General features: G+C 43.3%; 1 protein-coding gene across 1 annotated transcript in view; it reads right to left on the reverse strand.

Moving 5' to 3' along the window:
* SCAPER (S-phase cyclin A associated protein in the ER) overlaps positions 1-21,136 on the reverse strand; it is a 363,121-nt gene that overhangs the window by 306,298 nt on the left and 35,687 nt on the right. The window lies entirely within an intron of this gene.

Here is a 21,136-nt window from a genome sequence, read left to right on the forward strand (position 1 = left end):
TTATCTAGAGCAAAACTGTGTCCACAGCATTGCCCCCAGTTCCCTGGGGCTCCCCCCGCCCCCCACATCACTACCTTACACTCCTCACAGTAACCGCTGCTTAACTTTGCCTGATTCAATATCATATGAATGACCTGTCCACAGCCATATTCAGGCATCCCACCGCATGAATATTTACTTAACCCATCTACTATGTATTGATTTGTACTTATATTTATGTGTTTATTTTCCCATATATCAAATATTTGTCCCACCTAAGCTTGATAAACATGTAAGGTTTCCATATTTAGGAATTATCAATGATATGTTGTTTTCCACATACGTGTCCTCTGCACATCATGCTGCTATTTGTCATATCTAAATCCATGAGCAGAACTCCTGGACCACAAGGTAAGCAGACGATACATTTTGGCACACAAGAATAAAATTCTCTGCAAAGTGTACCTACTTGCTCTGGTTTTTCCCAGCTTCAATCTGTCAGGAAAACAGGGTACTATCAATTTAAGTTTTCTTACACACACACAGACACACACTCACTCACTCATTCAAGGATCAAACCCACAGCTTCACACATACAAGGCACGTGTCTACCATGAGCCCCAACCCCAGAAACTGTTCTAAACCTGAGCCATTCTCACTGACTGATGCCTGGGGTTTCACTCTGGTTGTAACATCTGTTTCACTACCTGCCAGTGATATTTCTGTCTCTTTCACGAGCACACTGTCCAGACTCGCTGGGCCAAGATCATACAAGAATGCCACCCATTTTTCTGGAGGGGTGACTGCCATTTCTTTCTGACAGGTTGACACTGTTGTCTGTATCTTTTACATTAAGAGCCTTCCTTGGTTATGCAGGTTACACGTATATGCTTAAACTTTTATACTTGGCAAAGAAAGAAATCTTTTTTTTCCCTGATTTTTGGGCCACACCCAGCGATGCATAGGGGCTATTCCTGATTCATGCACTCAGGAATTACTCCTGGCGGTGCTTGGGGGAACATATGGGATGCTGGGAATCGAACACGGGTCGGCCGTGTGCAAGGCAAACGCCTTACCCGCTGTACTATTGCTCCAGCCCCAAAAGAAATCTTTTGATGAACAGAAATTCCTAACTCAATGAAAGTCTAACTTCGACTCTTTCACCTAAAGACCGATACGGCGGTGTGATCATGCCAAAGTAATCTTTCCATACCACCAATTCAGGACGATGTTCTCCAATGTCATCTTTCACACTGGCAGCTCTTAACTGGGGTCTTACAAGGGTAAGCCCCCAGAAAACTTCAAGGTGGCCACAGATGAAAACTGCATAAATGTGGCAGGGGGGAGGGAAAACATGAGACTCAGGGGCTAACTGGTAGGACTGCGGGTGCTCACTGGAAGGAAACAAAGTCAAAAGTGGGCCACGGTCAGAAGAAGTTGAGAAACAGTGTTTAGAGCACAGGTCTGTTTGGGAAGCCTCACCTCTGTCTTACTGGTCTTCCTTTGTGGCACCCAGAGGAAACTTACACTGTTAGAGTTCTAAAATCAATCTCGGGGCCAGAGCGACAGCACAGGGGGGTAGGGCATTTGCCTTGCACGCCGTCCACCTGGGTTCGATCCCTGACACCCTATATGGTCCCCTGAGCACCGCCAAGAGTAAGTCTTCAATGCTGAGCCAGGAGTGACCCTGAGCATCACCAGGTGTGACCGACCCCCCCAAAAAAAGCTAAAAAAAATAAATAAAATCAATCTCAAAGTCCAGTACAGTAAATCCTCCAACCTGCTGGAGAGCAGCCTAGAGGCAGCCACGGGGGACAGAGGAGGACCCAGCTGAGTTTCGGTACAGCCTTTCCCTGGCTGGCCACCAGCCCACCAGGGTGAGGGTTGGGTCTATTAATCCCTGCTTACCCCAAGTCTCAGAGGAGCCAAGGAAGCTCAGATGGAATCAAACTTAACTCTTTCTGGTCCAGAAAAGGGAAAGCAGCCGTCCCCCAAATGGCGGGTTCTTGTCTTCCTTACAAGTAAAAACCTCAAGGGCAGGAGAGTGAATAAAATGACCTGAGAAACAGGCACGGAGTTGCAAAGCTGGCAACATGACGGGGAGTGGGAGGACTGATAAGGCTGTGCATGAGCACCGCATGCTTACTGATACTGCTGCAGGTACCAATCACTTCACTATACAACCAGGGTGCTGGGAGTTAAGACACATTAGGAGCTTAAGAAAGGGAAAGTGCCCTTAGGGCCGGGGTTCTGAGCTGTACGTGCTCTGCTCACTGGGCAGAGCTGGCTTTCGGCATACTCAAATCAAGGCGCTGAAATCACACTGTCTGCTGGTTCCAAGTGTGTCTTCTATCTCAAGGTCCTTTAGCGACGAGCGACTCTGTTTCTCAGAGCAGTTCTCCATATCACCTCCCCTACCTCCCAACTTTCACCTCTTCGTTGTTGAAGAGAATTCCAGCCTTGGTGCTTCTGTACAAATTTCAGAAATGACATCAATTCTCCAGGAGGAAAAATTAAAACTTTTGAAATTGTACTGATTTTTACAGCCAACTGGAAGAACACGGACATAAATGTTTTTTGGTTTATAAACAGGCACGTAGTTATGTGCACTTCTCTCTTATACAGTATTTTCAATCACGTATTATAGTTTTATGTGTAGAGGTACTGTACATCTCTTATTAGATTTAACCTGAAGAATAAATGGGAGCTGCTTAAAATTTATTTTTTGTATTACTGTTGATTTTGTAATGTGAACTGGTATTCAGCAATTTTAACTCACTCAATAATTACATAAAGCGACATTAGCAGCAGTGAGTTAAAATGTTTTCAAAGTTAATCCACCTGGTAGCATTTATCAATCCTTTATTCCTGTGTAATGGCTAAATAATTACGTGAATAAACACTACTTGTTTATTCATTTAACTGATGGATATTTGAGTTGTTTCCACTCTTTGCCTATTATGAATAATGCTACTATTAACATTGTGTACAAGTTTTTCTGTGAACAGACGTTTCTAATAGTCTTGGTGAGAAGTAAACTCCATGCTTTTTATATGCATTTCCCTGATGATTAAAAATGGGAAGCATATTTTCCTATGTTTATTGGACACATATATCTCTTTTGAAGAACTGTCTATTCAAATCCCTTGTCCAATTTAAACTGGATTATTCTCTTTGTTTCTGAGCTCTAAGACTAACCAAAAATATGGTCTGAAATTTTTTTTTCTCACACAAGTTTTTTATTTTGATGACTTTCAATTTACCCTGGTTTTCCATGGTCATAGGTGTTTTCGCTATCAGAGCTAAGAAACTATTACGGTCACCAGAAAGATTTACTGCACTCTTCAGAATTTTATGTGTTTAGCTCTTACGCTTACGTCTCATCTATTTTCAGATCATTTCTGTTCATGGAGAGGGGAAGCTCCAGAATCATTCCTGTATGTGAATATCTAGTTGTCCCAGCAACATTTATTTAAAAGGACTATTCTCTTCCCCCTGTTAAATGGTCTTGGCACCTGTGTCTAAAATCAAATGTCCAGGGGGAAAGACAGTTAGGATAGAGAAGGGACCAGTATGACAATAATAGCTGGAAATGATCACTTTAGACAGAAACTGAGTGTTGAAAGTAGGTAAAGGGATATACCTGATAACCATTCAGTATCTGTATTCCAAAACATAATGCGGGGGGGAGGAACATAACTGGGGGGGGCATGAGGGAAACTGGAGATATTGCTGGTGGGAACTGGTGGGAAATGTACACTGGTGAAGTGACAAATGTTGGAACATAATATGACTGAAAAACCCAATCATGAGCAACTTTATAACTCTGTATCTCATGGTGATTCAATTCAAAAAAATAAATAAATTTAAAATGTTTACAAACCAAGTGTCCACTTGATTCCAGACTCCCAATTCTATTTCATTCTGTACACCACCCTCCTCTGCCCCAGAGCCACCACACTGTTCTCCGTGTCATAGCTTGGCAGTAAGATTTTATTTACTAATTTATTTGCTTTTGGTGGAACAAGCTCGATTTAATGAAACTTCTCAGAAAGATGTGAGGAGGGAGAAAGAGAGGAGGTACATGTTCAAGCTCGAGCACAGGCTTGAAGGGCCGGTGTTTGCAGGAAGCTTTTGAATTCAGTGGTTCTTTTTCAAATTTCTTCTGGCAGTTCTCTACCCCATGTGCTTCCTCAAGACTTTAGGATCAGCTTGCACAATTCTGCAAAAATAATGAAACTTAAGAGTTCCCAAAAAGGAGCCCGAGGAGCCAGGACAGGGGTGTCCCCCCTCAATTCCTGACACTACAGTGGCCCTTGCTGGTCTCCAAGCATAGTCCTGGAAGTCCCCAGCACTGGAAAGTGGCGCCCAGGAGGCCTTGGTGACCCACATCACTGCAGGGGCCAAGACCAACAGCGCTGCAGCTCAGACCCTAACATTGAGCCCTAGCGCCCCTAAGAAAGGCCAGGAGTGGACCCAGGACCTCCTGAGCACCGTTTTTAGAAAGCCAAAAATGAATAATTCCAACCAAGATATGACTAAACATATATATTCCTTTAGGGAATATAGTCATCTCTTAATAATAAATCTTCCAAGACCAAGACCCCGAGAGCGGCCGCACATAAACGGCTCCTCCGCTCCTAAAAGACCATGATCCTGAGGTCTAATGACTACTTTCAGCAGGCAGCAGCTTCTTGCAGAAATGCTTCTAGACTGTGAACTAAGCTACGGCTCCATGATCATCCTGGAGAGGAAAGGTTTTTCTCTCAGTCTTTGTTTTCCTAGCAGCGTGGCGACCGCCATCTTATGGAGCCCACTAAACGGAGGTACGAGCTTGCAGTGACGCGACTTCTGGCAGAGATTTCTCTGGACTTAATTGCTAAAATACCAGTAATCCAAAATCTCATATACTCTTCATTCTCAGCAAGGGAAAACAAATTAACAAATGATGCCTTTTCGGCAGGTCTGATTTTGGGGGGGAAATTCCAATTAATAACAGTGAGTTTTCTGTTGAAATATGGAATGTAATCAAAGTTATAGAGAGAGTGTAAAGTGAAGATCATTAGCCACACAGGTGGGGTGGGAAGGGGCGATGGGAGGTATATTGGGTTTTTTGGTGGTGGAACATGTGCACTGGTGAAGGGATGGATGTTTGATCATTATATGACTGAGACTTAAACCTGAAAGCTTTGTAACTTTTCTCATGGTGATTCAATAAAAAATTAAAAATAAATAAATAAATCTTCCAGTCCATGAATTCATGCATCTTCCCCTTTATTTAGATATTTAACTCATTGTGTAGTTTTCAGGGTGCAAGTTCTGTGCTTCTTTGGTTAACTATATTTTTATGCTATTTTTTGATTTTTGGTTTTTCGGCCACATCTGGCAATGCTCAGAAGTGATTCCTGCCTCTGCACTCAGGAATCACTCCTGATGGTACTCAGGGAACCATATGTGATGCCAGGAATCAAACCCAGGTCAGCCACATGCAAAACATGTGCCTTACCCACTATACTGTATCTTTCCAGCATGGTTAACTTTATTTTGAAACATTCCTTCTTTTTGATGCCATTATAACAAAACTTAAAGATTTTCCTTAGTTCCATATTTCAGACTCCTCACTGATAATGTATAGAAGCAACGAGTTATTTTTTATGCATCGATCTTGGATTCAACAGCCTTGCTGAAACTATTCCCTCTAACAGCTATGTGTACATGTGGGCAAAGTATTTCTAGGGTTATTTTATTTAAAAACCATGCTATCTACAAAACAGTTTTTTTTTCCAACTGGATGACGACTTCTGTTTGTTTTTCTTGTCTGACTGCCCTGGCTAGAACCATAAGTAAAAGACGGAATGGAAGTGGTCAGAGCCAGCAACATTGTTTGTACAGGTCCTGAGGAGAGGGGAGCTTTCAGTTCTGCCAGTAAGAATGATGGCAATGACATTTTTCGTAGATGTTCTCTAGAAAGTTTAGGCGGTCCCCTGCCAGTCTGCGTTTGTTACATGTTTTTATTATGAAAGGGTGTTGGATACTGCCGACTGAATTTGCTATATTGTGTGGAGTGCTTTCCCTTCATCCTCTTAATATAAAAGAATACAATGGCTAATGCTCATATACTGAACAATCACTGCATTTCTAGGATGTATCAGTGGGTCATGGTGTATAACCATGCATACCACTGGATTTGGTTTTTTATACTTCATTGTGGGTTTTTATATCTATGTGTACAAGAGATATTGGTTTCTAATATAAGAGATACTGGTATAATTTTTGTCTAAAATATTTAGAAAAATTCACTGGTAAAACCATTTAAGTTAGTATTATTTGAGGAATGGGTATTTTTAGTTATAACTTTAATATCACTGCCAGTGAGCACTGCTTCTAAGAACAGTGCTCACTTGTTCCATTTTGTCCTAAATGAAATAGGACAAAATGGAACAAGTCATAAAAAATACCAGAAAACTGAATGAACAAATGAAGGAATGAATAAATAATGTTGGGGAATCTAACCAGCAAAGGGTAAAATAAGTCCATCTCCTTGCAGGGTATTCCTTGTGCTTTACACATCACTGTCACTGTCACTGTCATCCCGTTGCTCATCGATTTCCTTGAGCAGGCACTAGTAATGCCTCCAATGTGAGACTTGTTGTTACTGTTTTTGGCATATCAAATACACCATGGGAAGCTTGCCAGGCTCTGCCATGCGGGCAAGATACTCTTGGCAGCTTTCTGGGCTCTCCAAGAGGGATGGAGGAATCGAACCCGGGTTAGCTGCATGCAAGGCAACACCCTACCCACTGTGTTAAAAATTTGTATTGCTAACCAGCATTTCCACTTGCTTTCCAATTCTCAGGCCTGAGTTCCCAAATAGACTCTGTAGAAAGCAACCCTCCACCCTGATTCCTCCCTGCAACAAAGCACAGAAACAAGATTTGGATCTAAGCAATCAAACTCACTTGCAAGGGTCTTTGCTCAAACAAGGAAAAAAAATTAAAGAGGTGAGTGCTGTAGCTTAAAACAGTAACATCTCCTAGCTGTAGGCTTCATTTCCTATAGTTTCTTACTAGTTCCCACCTACTGTCTATCCCAGACTCACTGACCTGGGATAGACAGTATCCCAGGTCAGTTGTTGGCAGAATCCCTGCTAATTCTGTGACCCAGCCAATATTCTCCCAAGGTTTTCATTCTACTAAAGTCAGCCAGAATTTATTTCTGTTGCGAGCTACTGAGAGTCTGACAAGTCATACTAAGAACCACAATTTAAGGAGACTAAATGAAATAGGACAAAATGGGACAAGTCATAAAGAATACCTGAAAATAATCTCATAACTGAGATGACAGCAAGACTGGCGACTAGACTTTAAAAGACTACATGGATGGTCTGGTAGCTATTTTCACATTTAAGTGCTTGACATAAAAGGATTACACTATTTCTGTGTGAATTTAGTTAGGAAAGCAAGACTCCTGGGTGAAAATGACAGCTTAAAAAAAAAGAAAGGAAGGAAGGAAGAAAAGAAAATGACAGCTTTTCAGCAGGCAAAGCTATCTAAAGAGAATTAGTTGCCAGAGGAAAAAAAGGTCATGGTTAATTATGTAATGGGGTGAATCAGAATTCTTCTGAATTCTGAAGTTCTGTGATTTACTCACCAACTGTTGGTGGGGACTTGCTATGTAGCCAAAGTGCTGAATCTAGGAAAACCTAGACTGAAGGAAAGTCAGGGGACCAAACCCAGGTCAGCCACATGCAAGGCAAACACCCTATCTGCTGCACTATCACTCCAGAAAATACCTATGGTGTTTTCTGATAAAATTACTTATGACAAATTACAATCCCTTTCTGTTTGTTTTTGGTTTTTGGTTTTGGTTCGGTTTTTGTTGTTGTTGTTGTTGTTGTTGTTTGGGGGGGGGGCTTTTTTGGGTTAGGCTAGGGAGTTACTCCTGGCTCTACACTCAGGACTTACTCCTGGCGGTGCTTGGGAACCATATGGGATGCTGGGAATCGAACCCGGGTCAGCCGCATGCAACGCAAATGCCCTACCCGCTGTACTGTAGCTCCAGTCCCTAATCCCTCATCTCCAAGTAAATTTCTATCTTCTCCAAAAACAGCAGAGTCTAAAGAACTGGATAAGTAAAGCTACTCACTGCAAAAAATAAACAAATTCCAGGGAATTATCCAGCATTACTTTTTACTTTACAATGCCAAGGTCGAACCCAGGGCCTCACATATGCAAAGAGGGACTCGACCACCGGGTTCACTGAGCCACATTCCCAGGCCCTGCAGGAAATTTCCTAATAAAAAACGAAGACATCCTCTCTGTAGTCAGCCACCCTACTTCAGACAAAATTATACCAAGGTTCAAGTCATCTACTGATGCACAGACCCCAAGCCCAATGAGCCCTCGCCCACCACTGGTCCTGCCGAGACACATCTCAGTCTTCATACAGTGTCAGGAAGGCAAATATCACGCTGAGTGAAATGAGTCAGAAGGAAAGGGACAGATATAGAATGACTGCATTCATTTGTGGTATAAAATATATACATTAGAAGAAGAATATCCATGCTAGGGTAAATATGGGTTAGGAGGACTGGTCAAAGGTTAAAACTAACCACAAGTGTGGTTGTGGCTGCGGGTAGGTAAGATAGAGAAGAGACCGAGATGACAATAATAGCTGGGAATGACACACTGGACAAGATCTGAGGCTTCAAAGTAGGTAAGGGATATTCTTGATAACCTTTCAGTATCAGTATTGCAAACCACAATGCCCAAGAGGAGAGAGACAGAGAGACAGAGAGACAGAGAGAGAGAGAGAGAGAGAGGAAAAGCACCTGTCATAAGGGGCAGGCAGGGAGGGCGTGGGGAGTGGGTGATGATGGGAGGGAACCTGGGGACACTGGTACTGGGAAATGTACACTGGCGGAGGGATGGGTGTTAGAACACTGTATGACTGAAATCCAATCATGAATGACTTCGTAATGCTCTAAAAAAATTAATTAAAAAATTTAAAAAGATAAAAGGGGAAAAAAAAGAACAAAGGCAAAGATGAAAACATGAAATGCCTACAACAAAGTATCTTTTTTTTGGGGGGGCCACACCTGGCAAAGCTCAGGGGCTACTCCCAGCTCAGTGCTTGGGGGACAACGTGGAGCCAGGATGGTTGGAAGCCGGGGCTCTCACAGTCAAAGCACGCGCACTAGCGCTGTGGGCCATCTCCTGACCCCAAGGTAAAGAAATTTAAACTGCATCCATTCCACCAATCTCGTATCATTCTCACCTTTCCTTGCATCCATACAGTCCCTTCTTTTTCTTTTTTTTTTCATTTTGGGTCACACCTGGTGATGCACAGGGGTTACTCCTGGCTCTGCACTCAGGAATTACTCCTGGCAGTGCTCAGGGGACCATATGGGATGCCGGGGATCGAACCCCGGTCTGCCGCGTGCAAGGCAAACACCCTACCCGCTGTGCTATCACTCCAGCCCCCCCCTTCTTTTTCTTTTCCTTTTTTTTTTTTTTTTGCTTCTTTTGGGTCACACCTGGTGATGCACAGGGGTTACTCCTGGCTCTGCACTCAGGAATTACTCCTAGTGGTGCTGAGGGGACCATATGGGATGCTGAGAATCAAACCCGGGTCAGCCGCATGCAAGGCAAACACCATACCCGCTGTGCTATTGCTCCAACCCCATACAGTCCCTTCTTACTATCAAGAGCAATTTCCGATGCTCCCAGGAAAAGACTACCAGATAGTATCTGCCAGTGTTTAAAACCATCATTTGTTTAATAAACATGTTATTTGTAATTACTAGACTGACTTCCTTATATCAGTGGCAAAGACCTCAAAAAAAACACGTTTTTCACATAGGTTTTAAAAGATATAGAGGCTCCCTGAAAATAAGACCAAAGACTAATAAAAATGTATGCCAAATTATTCACAAATGAAATACAGTACCATGCTCGCTTTAGTAGCACAAGTTATGTTCTACTCTAGGACTCTTCTGAACAAAGAGGGATTGTTTATTTCCCTTCAAAGGTGATCCCTAGTGCCAAATCACTGGTAATAAAAGTCTTCTACAATCAGGAAAAGGAAAAATTAAAAAAATTAGTTGACTTCCTTTTCCCAATTCTATTAATATAATTCAAATTCTTTAATTAAATTCATTCAACTTAAATCACCTACATTAGAGGCCAGAAAGATTTAATTCAGAGGAAGTTATTTCAGACGTTTTCTACAGATTTCCCTTTTTGCTAAAATAGGAAAGGGGGGAGCTCTCAGAGGGCACGAATATGAGTATTTATACTTGTGATACTCATTGGCATAGTAGAAAGTACATTTGGTGGCTCCGACTGCTTTAAGGAATGTTTAGCTCAGCGTTATCGGGAAGGATCAGAGTGGCAGCACGCAGCTGTAATCGGAGTCGTGTTTGACGAACAAGGGAATACAAACAAGACAAGCAGCTGGAGTGGTCTCCGAGCCACTGATGTACATCTTTCCCCCTGCAGCTATGAAGGCCATTTTGTCAAGCAGGATGGAACAGAACAAAAGTGGCTCTGAAAGTAATGTTATGGGCCTGCAGATAACGACATATAGATGTGCAGCTAAAATTACCAATTAGTTTACCAATTGGCTGCAACGGATTCGATTGGTTTGTAATTAATTCGAGTTACTGGCGCACAGGGCAGGACGGTTGGCGCCATCCCTTTGTCCCCGTGACACACAATCCGAGGGCACAGGCCCCTGGGCCCCGGACACCGACACAGCCGCCAATTCAGCTTCAGGAATGAGCAAAGTGCTGTGCCCGTGCTGAGGAAGGGACGGGAACAGGGGTCCCAGGAGACATGAGCAATAAAAAGGAACCTTTGAAAGAAAGACCTTTACCGGACAAGTTTTTAAAGCATAATTTTAAAAATAAAATAGCTATCTAGATTTTTTAAATAAGCAACTTATAGAATAAACAGTTCCAAGGAGAAATCAGGTGAAAACAAAATGGCAAGCGAACCATTTTCAAAACCCTTAAGAACAGCTCACTGTCATCTTCAATACCCAATCCTTTACGTCTTTTAAATATCTCCCCTTAATTTTCAGTATAAGCAACCTGGGAAAAGGACACATCATGAATTCACCGAAAGAAAACCTGTAGGGCAAAATGCTCTCATTCTATGATTTAATCATTACCCCCCCCCAGCTTTGCGGATAAAGAAAATGTACAATTGTTCAGAGAAATACTACACAGCCAGAAGGAAAAATGAGATCATAAAATTCACATATAAATGGATGAACATGGAGAGTCTAAAGCTGAGTGAAATGAGTCAGAGTGAGAGGGACAGACATAGAATGACTGGACTCACCTGTGGGATTAAAAAAATAATAATAACAGGGGCTGGATCGATAGCATAGCGGGTAGGGCATTTGCCTTGCACACGGCTGAGCTGGGTTCGATTCCCCACACCCCATCTGGTCCCCCGAGCACCACCAGGAGTAATTCCTGAGTGCAGAGCCAGGAGTAACCCCTGTGCATCACCAGATGTGACCCAAAAAGGAAAAAAAAAGTATGAAACTAATACCCAAGGACAGTGGAAACGAGCCAGGAGGAAGCTTGCCACGAGTGGTGGTGCAGGGAGGGCAGCTAGGATCGAGAAGGGACCACTATGACAAAGACAGTTAGAAATGATCACTCTGGACAAGAACTGAGTGCTGAAAGTAGGTAAAGGGACAAACATGGTAACCTTTCAGTACCTGCAATACAAACCACAATGCCCAAAGGAGGGGGGCAGAGGGCGAGTGCCTGCCATGGAGACAGGTTGGGGGGGAGGGGCAGCAGGGAAACTGGGGACATTGGTGGTGGGAAATGTGCACTGGTGAAGGGATGGGGGATGGAACATTGTATGACTGAAACCCAATCATGTACAACTTTGTAACTGTGTATCTCATGGTGATTCCATTAAAAATAAAGACAAATTTTTTTTTAAAAAATGTGCAGTTGTCTAGGTAATGATGCAGATAACTTTTGCAATGAATAATTTTCATCTAAGTTTATTTGTAAGTTGGCTTGACTAGATGCTTTGCTCTAGTGGTATTTCCCACTAAGACAACTCAATTAACCAATTACAGCCAGCAATAATTCATTGGGGGTTGGAGGGTGGTGTGTAGGATGACATTGCTGTGTCCTTTCATCCCTTGGCACAAGGAGCTTAGGCTTATCCCAATCACACCCATCAAGGTGTTCCCGAGTCACTCCCATCCCTTTGTTTAGCTATAACTACTTCTCTATGCTCTTTTCCTCAAACAGTTAATCAGCTTTTCCCCCTAATGAAACTGTTAGTTTGTAAGGTCAGATCTTTCTAGGACACTGAAATTATATTTTAAGTTAATATTGCCTTTCTCCTCTTCTTGTGTCTTTTGAATAGTTTACTTTAAAGCAATTTCCTTTTTGTATAGACACAAGAAGACAATATTATGCTTTTGTAATTTGGGATTTAATTGGCTTCGAATATTATTCATTCCCGGGCATCTGCTTTCTCCACTTAAGCCTCAGTTGACCTCAGTTCCTAGCACCCCAAAAGCAGGGTCCCGACAAGGGATGTGACGGATCCAGGGCAAGCGGTGAGTTATGTGCTACCCTGGCATCGAGATGGGCCTGGCCAAAGTGCCTAATTCTTAACTATAATTTAAGAGCTTGATCATGGACAAATGCTGTCATGATCCAATAGTAATTATGAGACTGGGACCCTGCCAGGGATAGGAAAGACTAATCTGGCCTGAGCACTGTAGTCTGAGATCGAGACGGCCCCAGGAGAGCAATTCTATAAGCTTAATGCATTTCTTATTGTGTCCATACAAAATGATTAATATTGTGAATGCTTATATGTTTGCTGGATGAGGAGAGGAGAAACACACTGGTGGGACTCCGCCCTTGGGTGGATGGTCCTCCTGAAGGAGAATCTGTCCTAAAAGCAGCATCCCCAGAAGGGAAAGAACTTTACCCCTATTGACGGTGACCACACCTATGTGTAAGCCCCAACCCCCTCATGCTGGGGGGGTTTAAGTAGGCTGTAAGAGTGGGTTGGGGGGCCAGATCTAGAGAGAGATCGAGAACCAGGAGAGAAGCAGAGAGAGAGAGAATGAAATAAACGACAACTGATCAATCAACCAGCTGGCCCTCGTTTTCCTTTTCCGTCTGCCCCATGGCCTGGGCTGCTCCGGCTGGGCGAGCGGCCCAGGACCGTCCCCTTCGAGCCCCGGGGTGGCCCACAGGGAGAGCCGCCAGGGCTCTCCCCCGGTCACCCCCTGGCAGTAGGTTTTTACAGTGGTGGACGGACAGATGTGTTTAGGTGGCAGAACATACACCTCACCTAGGCCCTCGACCAGGTCTGTGGCACTGAATCCTCCTGAACACCGCAAGCACAGCCCAGGGGCTCCCACCCCAGGCTACACACTTCCCAGCCCTGCACTGGTCGGGATGGTCAAGATTTTCATTTAGGGGCTACAGCGATAGGACAGCAGGTAGGGCGTTTGCCTTGCACGCAGCTGACCCGGGTTCGATTCCCAGCATCCCATATGGTCCCCCAAGCACCACCAGGTGCAATTCCTGAGTTCATGAGCCAGGAGTAACTCCTGTACATCGCCGGGTGTGACCCAAAAAGAGAAAAAAAGATTATTCAAAAGAAAAAGAAGAAACAAATAAATTAAAGATGATGAATAACAAAAGCTCTGAACATCACCGGGTGTGACAAAACATAAATTAAATTAAAGTTTTCAAAAATAAATAAGTAAAAACAAAAAGAGTAAACAAAGATGCTGGGGGGCAGTGAAGGGGGACGATTACAAGGCTCAAAATCAATATATTCACATAATAATTCCCTGCTGGTGCCTGCACACTGAACTCTCCACAGCTGCAGTTGCTTCGAGGCATTTCTTTGGCTCAGAACAGTCTCCCAAACTATACACTCATATTAAGGCTTTCATCTTCCTCTAGAACAAACTCATTTACAAACACAGAGGCAGAATAAGGTTTGGTGGGGCTTTATTCTCCCACCTGAGACAACCAGCTCAGAGGGAGTGCTGAGAGCAGACACCCACGGCCCAGCATGGCCTCCCCAAAAGAAGACGATACAGCAGAAGCTTCCCCTGGAGGCGGGTCCCAGCTGAGAACTCCGGAGTCTTCTCAGAATGGGGGCCGGCAGATTCCCCTTCCTGCCTTCAGGCACAGCAGCCCCAGCCAGACCCAGCGGCCCAGCCCCACAACTGAACCGCATCAAACTGCCAAGCCCCAAACTGTTCCAGCTCTATAGCTCCTGCCGTATGCCACCAAGCAACACCTCAAAATTCCATAGTACTGTCAGCCCAATAGGAGAACAGAAAATCTGACCTAAGCCTTAATTAGCACAGGAGATCCTCAGACAATGACTTTAGTAACATCATTGTGGGATGTAACAATTATCACAAACTGACTCTTATGGATCCAAGTTTTTTTTCTTTTCTTTTTGGGTCACACCCGGCAATGCACTGGGGTTACTCCTGGCTCTGCACTCAGGAATTACTGCTGGTGGTGCTCAGGGGACTATATGGGATGCTGGGAATCGAACCCGGGCCAGTCACGTGCAAGGCAAACACCCTACCCAGTGTACTATCGCTCCAGCCCCTGGATCCAAGTTCTGATGATTCCATTTGCCTTTGTGCTATAACAAACAATATGAACTAAATCTGATCATGCCTGGTGGGTAAGCAACTGGGGACACTGGTGGAGACAAGGGTCCACTGATGGTAGGACTGGTGCCAGAATATTTAATGCCTGAAGCAACTGTACTACAAACAACCTGGTAAATCACAGTGTTATAATAAAAAAAAGAAGAAATATTGAAATAACTTTGAAATAACACCCAATAGTAAGTATGAAGCCTACTACTCTCTTTTCAAAAAACAGCACAAATACCATTGAAAAAAATCCTTTCCTCACCCCCAGTGCCCAAAGCCCTTTTTTTTTTTCTTTTTGGGTTACACCTGGCGATGCACAGGGGTTACTCCTGGCTCTGCACTCAGGAATTACTCCTGGTGGTGCTCAGGGAACCATAGAGGATGCTGGAAATCAACCCAGGTCGGCTGCGAGCAAGGCAAACGCCCTACCTGCTGTGCTATTGCTCCAGTCCAAAGTCCTTCTTTTTTTCCTACACCATTACAAAGTTGTTCATGATTGAGTTTCAGTCACACGATGTTCCAACACTCTTCCTTCACCAGTGCACACTTCCCCACCACCAACGTGCCCAGTTTCCCTCCCCCCACCTGGCTCTATGGCTGACAAGTTTCTTCTTCCTCCTCCCCCTCTTCCCCCCCACCTCTCACCCTTTTCTGCACTGTGGCTTGTAATACTGTTACTGAAAGGGTATCACTTTACCTCCTTCAACGCTCAGCTCTTGTCTACAGTGATCATTTCCAACTATCACTGGCATAGTGGTCTCTTGTCCTAACCCACATTACCCCTCCTCCTTTGTGGCACCTTTCCTCTCATGGGCCAGTCCACATGGCCCTTGTTTCTACTGTCTTTGAGTATTATTCACATACTACACACACACACACACACACACACACACATATATATGTATATATATCCCACACCTGAGATTATTAGCAAATGTAAAACTACTGCTAGTTAACACAAATTCAAAACTCCTAAGTACTATTCATGAACCTGAAAGGGAAAAAAAGATATTCCTTATTCAAACTATATAATGTATCTCACATTTTTGGAGAAAAACAAAGTGAATTTTTCTCAAATATCCACCTCCACTGAGTCACCAAGCATGAACCACTCTTTCCCAGCAAAAGTCTTATATTACCTTAAAAAGAAAAGCCTTGCTGTTGTGAGCCAATACAAATAATGTGTGTTGTGTTAAAACCTTTTCAGGTTGGTGAATAGCATGCAGTGACTTTAAGTAAATACCCAGTAAACTGCTGGACGAAAGCTAAGTCCACTCAACTTCTAGCCCTCAGTTCTGCTGCTATAGCTTAAATAATATTACACGTGTTGCTTAGTTTTCCAGTTTTCTATCAGTATAAGAAAGTTAGATCTTCGCTTTTCAGAAAATTAGAAATTGAGCTCCCATTTGACCCAGCAATACCACTACTGGGAATATACCCTGGAAAAGCAAAAAAGTACAGTCGAAATGACATCTGCACTTATATGTTCATCGCAGCACTGTTTACAATAGCCAGAATCTGGAAAAAACCCGAGTGCCCGAGAACAGGTGACTAGTTAAAGAAACTCTGGTACATCTATACAATGGAATACTATGCAGCTGTTAGAAAAAAATGAAGTAATGAACTTTGCATATAAGTGGATCAACATGGAAAGTATCATGCTAAGTGAAATGAGTCAGAAAGAGAGAGACAGATATAGAAAGATTGCACTCATCTGTGGAATATAAAATAACAGAATAGGAGACTAATATCCAAGAATAGTAGAAATAAGTATCAGTAGGTTGGCTCCATGGCTTGGAAGCTAGTCTCACATGCTGGGGAAAAAGGCAGCTCAGATAGAGAATGGAACACCAAGTAAAATGTGGTTGGAGATCCCGCCCAGGAAGGGAGATGTGCGCTGAAAGTAGACTAGAGACTGAACACAATGGCCACTCAATACCCCTATTGCAAACCACAACACCCACTTGGAGAGAGAGAGATCAAAAGGGAGTACCCTGCCACAGAGGCAGGGTGGGGTGTGGGGGGGGAGATGGGATGGCAGGGGAGGGATACTGGGTTTATGTGTGATGGAGAATGGGCACTGGTGGAGGGATGTGTTTGTGAACATTGTATGAGGGAAAAACAAGTTCTAACATGTGTGAATCTGTACTGTACCCTCATGGTGACTCACTAATTAAAGAATAAAATAAATTAAAAATAAAAAAAGAAAGTTAGATCTTAAAATATCTAAGACCATATTCAGATATCAGAATTTATCATTCCATTTCAAATTCTGGTCTGATTTAGTTTCCATTACCAATCCATGTACATTTTAAAATTACTTTCCTGGGGCTGGAGCGATAGTACAGCAGGTAAGGCATTTGCCTTGCACGCGGCTGACCAGGGTTCAATTCCCAGCATCCCATATGGTCCCCTAGCACCGCCAGGAGTAATTCCTGAGTGCAGAGCCAGGAGTAACCCTTGTGCACTGTTGGGTGTGACCCAAAAAGCAAAAATAAAATAAAATAAAATTACTTTCCTGACAGATTAATTTTAATGTCTTAATATTCCCCTGGGGCTGGAGCAATAGCACAGCAGTAGGGCATTCGCCTTTCACGTGGCCGACCTGTGTTCGATTTCTCCGCCCCTCTCGGAGACCCCAGCAAGCTACCAAGAGCATCTTGCCCGCATGGCAGAGCCTGGCAAGCTACCGTGGCATATTGGATACGCCCAAAACAGTAACAATAAGTTTCACAATGAGAGACGTTACTGGTGCCCGCTCAAACAAATCGATGAGCAACGGGATGACAGTGACAGTGACAGTGAATATTCTCCTATTTATTTTATAAATTTTTTTTTTAAAAAAACTACTTTCAGGATTGGAAAGACAGTAGAGCAGATAAGGCACACTTGTCTTGTGCACAGTCGACCTGGCTTCCATCCCTGGCACCCCATGTGACCCCCCTCAAAGCCATATCAGGAGTAATCCCTGAGTGCAGAACCAGGAGTAGACCCTGGGCACAGGTGGGTGTGCCCCCACCCCAAAAAAGAAAAGAGAGAAAGAGAAAAAAAAGAATATTTTCTAGGCATAATAGGAAAGAATGTGTAACTTTTTTATTAAATTCTCTCCCAGGGTCTTTATGAATTTTTATTAAAAAATTATAAAAATTCACCCTTTGGGGACCAGCAAGATAGTGAAACACATAAGGTGCTTGCCTTGCATGCAGCTGACTTGAGTCTGTTCAATCCCCAGTAACACTAAGGGTCTCCTGAGCCCCACCAGAAGTGACCCCTGAACACAGTCAGGAGTAAGCCCTGAGCACCACTGGCTGCAGCCCCCAAATCAAAAAAATAAAAATGAACCAATTCCCAAGGAAAGATTCCAGAAATACTATCATAGTGGGAGGGCCATGAATATTTACCACACATTAGATTAAGTATGCATTCATGATTTTTTACTATACACATCTAATAGCCTTGTTCTCCCTCTTGGAGAACCTAACAGGCTACCAAGAGTCTATTGCGCGCACTGGAGAGCCTTGCAAGCTCCCCATGGAGTATTCATATCCCAAATATAGTAAAAGATATATACATACCTCTCAGAGAGCCCGGCAAGCTACCAAGAGTATCCCGCCCTCACGGCAGAGCTTGGCAAGCTACCCATGGTGTATTCAATATGCCAAAAACAATAACAACAGCCTCCAGGTGGCCCCGGCCGCCGGAAGTCACACCCTAGACCCACCCTCGGCGCCATCTTGCCACATTCAACAGAGAAGCCGGGCCTTCTGGTGAGCAACACGGCTGGAGAATGCTCCGGACCCAAGATGGGGCGAGCAACACCGGGGATCCAGACGGAGGAGGTACAGCCAGCACACCTTCTCCAGACAGAGCCCCGGTGACACTGAGCAGCAACTAATACGGCTCCGGGACACGGGACTGGGACAACTCCGAACCGCGTGACCTTTTCTAAAAACTGAAAACATACAGTCTTTTAATGGAAAACTAATTATCAAATGCTTCCTTAGTAGTAGGGCTGTCTTTTTTGGTGGGAAACTCCAACAACAATAGTGAGTTTTGTGTTGAAATATGGAACGTAATCAAGGTAAAGAGAAAATGAAGTGAAATTCATCAGTTATACAGTTGGGGATGGGAGGCGGAGGCGGGGGGTATACTGGGGTTTTTAGTGGTGGAATATGGGCACTGGTGAATGGACGGGTGTTTGAATATTGTATAACTGAGACATAAACCTGAGAACTTTGTAACTTTCCACATGGTGATTCAATAAAAATTTTTTAAAATAATAATAACAATTGGTCTCATTCCCGTGGCCCTGAAAGAGCCTCCAATCACTGGGAAAGATAAATAAGGAAAGGCTGCTAAAATTTCAGGGCTGACTGTAATAGACACATTACTGGTGCCCTCGTGAGTAAATCGACAAACAACGGGATGACAGTGACACAGTGAACAGTGATACACACTCAAAGCATAGCAGGAAAAAATAAAACTTGGTCTTCATAAGACTCTCCATTTTATTTTTATATTTTAAAATACCAAGCCACCAAATACTTCTACATGAGAATAAGACGGATCATGATCAGATTTTAAGGCAAACATAAATTAAGGAAGAGAACCACATGATACCTAAGCTATTAAACAAAGATAGGGAAAAAAAGATAGGGAAATGTGCCTTGCAAGTGTTTAAACATATTTCTAAATTGCCCAAATCACTAATTTCACTTATCTAGTGAAAAATAACTGTGTCACTAAATCATATTTTCACTATTAGCTAATGCAGGTTTGATTGTTGGGGGAAAATTCTAAATAATAATAGTTTTCTGTTGAAATATTGAATGTATTCAAAGTATAGAGAGAATAAAGTGAAGATCATTATCTACACAGATGGGGGGGCGGGAGGGGTGTATACTAGGGTTCTTAGTGGTGGGACATGTGCACTGGTGAAGAGATGGGGATCTGATCATTGAGTGACTGAGACTTGAACCTGAAAGCTTTATAACTTTTTTCATGGTGATTCAATTAAAAAAAATAATAGAAATTTAAAAAAAAAAAAAGAGGAAGGACCTGGAAAAAATAAGGGCAGAAAAATTTGAACATGGAATGGTCTGCAATCACATGGCATGTTGGAGTCACTCAGAGGAGCATAAATGGAGTGGATAGAGAAGAGAAAAACAGTCGAATACGAGGCGTACTTGGGCCAGGCTGAGGATTTTAATGTTCAGAGCAAAAGGAAACTTCGGAGGATCTGTAATCAAAGAAAGGAGGGAGCCTCTGAGTCACGCTTAGGTTTCACCGTGCCTAACTGTGGAACTGGGTAGCAGGACGAAGACAGCCCCGTGAGAAGATGTCAGCTGTTCTCCTGTTAGGGCAACAGCTGGGCTTCCTTACAGCTGAAACAGCCAAAAGGAGGAGAGAGAAAAAGGAATAGAAAAAAGGTCCCTGCCATAGAGGCAGGAGGACATTGGTGGTGGGAAATGTACACAGGTGAAGGGATGGGTGTTAGAACACTGTATAACTGAAACCCAATTATGAACAACTTTGTGACTGTGTATCTCACAGTAATCAATAATATTTTTTTAATGAGGCATCAGGAGTAGGTTTTAAAATCAATAGTTAGTGAACACATCACTATTTTTTTTTTTTTGCTTTTTGGGTCACACTGGGCTATGCACAGGGGTAACTCCTGGCTCTGCACTCAGGAATTACTCCTGGCGGTGCTCAGGGGACCATATGGGATGCTGAGAATCGAACCCGGGTCGGCCGCATGCAAGGCAAATGCCCTACCCGCTGTGCTATTGTTCCAGCCCTGAGGCATCACATTTCTATGGTTTGACTGTTATAACAGCATTATAGCTGTGAGCATGAAAAGCTTCATATGTCTAAAGAAATATCTTTTTTTTTTTAATCAAAATCCCGTCCTGATACTTCAGTGAGTTAGCACTTGGTGGTAGAAAACACCATTGGACTTTATTTTCTATATAATTTCCTCCATAAAAAATCATGTGGGCACGGATATGCACTATGTTTACCCTACAGATCAGTCAGACTGGAAAATCATTTGGTTTTGTGATTACAAATAACAAAATGTTGAGTGAAGAAATGACATTTAAGACAAGTATTTTTATAGAGATGATCCAGGCTAACTGTGATCAGAGTGTCTGGTTTCGTGGGGACAGATCAATAGTATAGTGGGCAGGGCACTTGCCTTGCACACAGCCACATGTTCAACCCATGGCACCCCAGGTGGTCCACCGAGTGCTCATCAGGAATGCTCCTTGAGCACAGAGCCAGGAGTAAACGTTGAGCACCCAAACAAAACAAATGAAAACAAAAAGAATGCCTGGCTCTCAGTCTGGAATCAAGAAAGCTGGAGTTGATCGGAGGCAGTGTGGTCCTGTCATTCCTCCACCCCAAGCTTTGTGAAGGGTGAAAAGCAACCAGAATTGGTTATGCAAGTTGTAGGGAATAAAAA

Source organism: Sorex araneus, chromosome 3, assembly GCF_027595985.1.
Source record: "Sorex araneus isolate mSorAra2 chromosome 3, mSorAra2.pri, whole genome shotgun sequence".
Classification (NCBI taxonomy): Eukaryota; Metazoa; Chordata; class Mammalia; order Eulipotyphla; family Soricidae; genus Sorex; species Sorex araneus.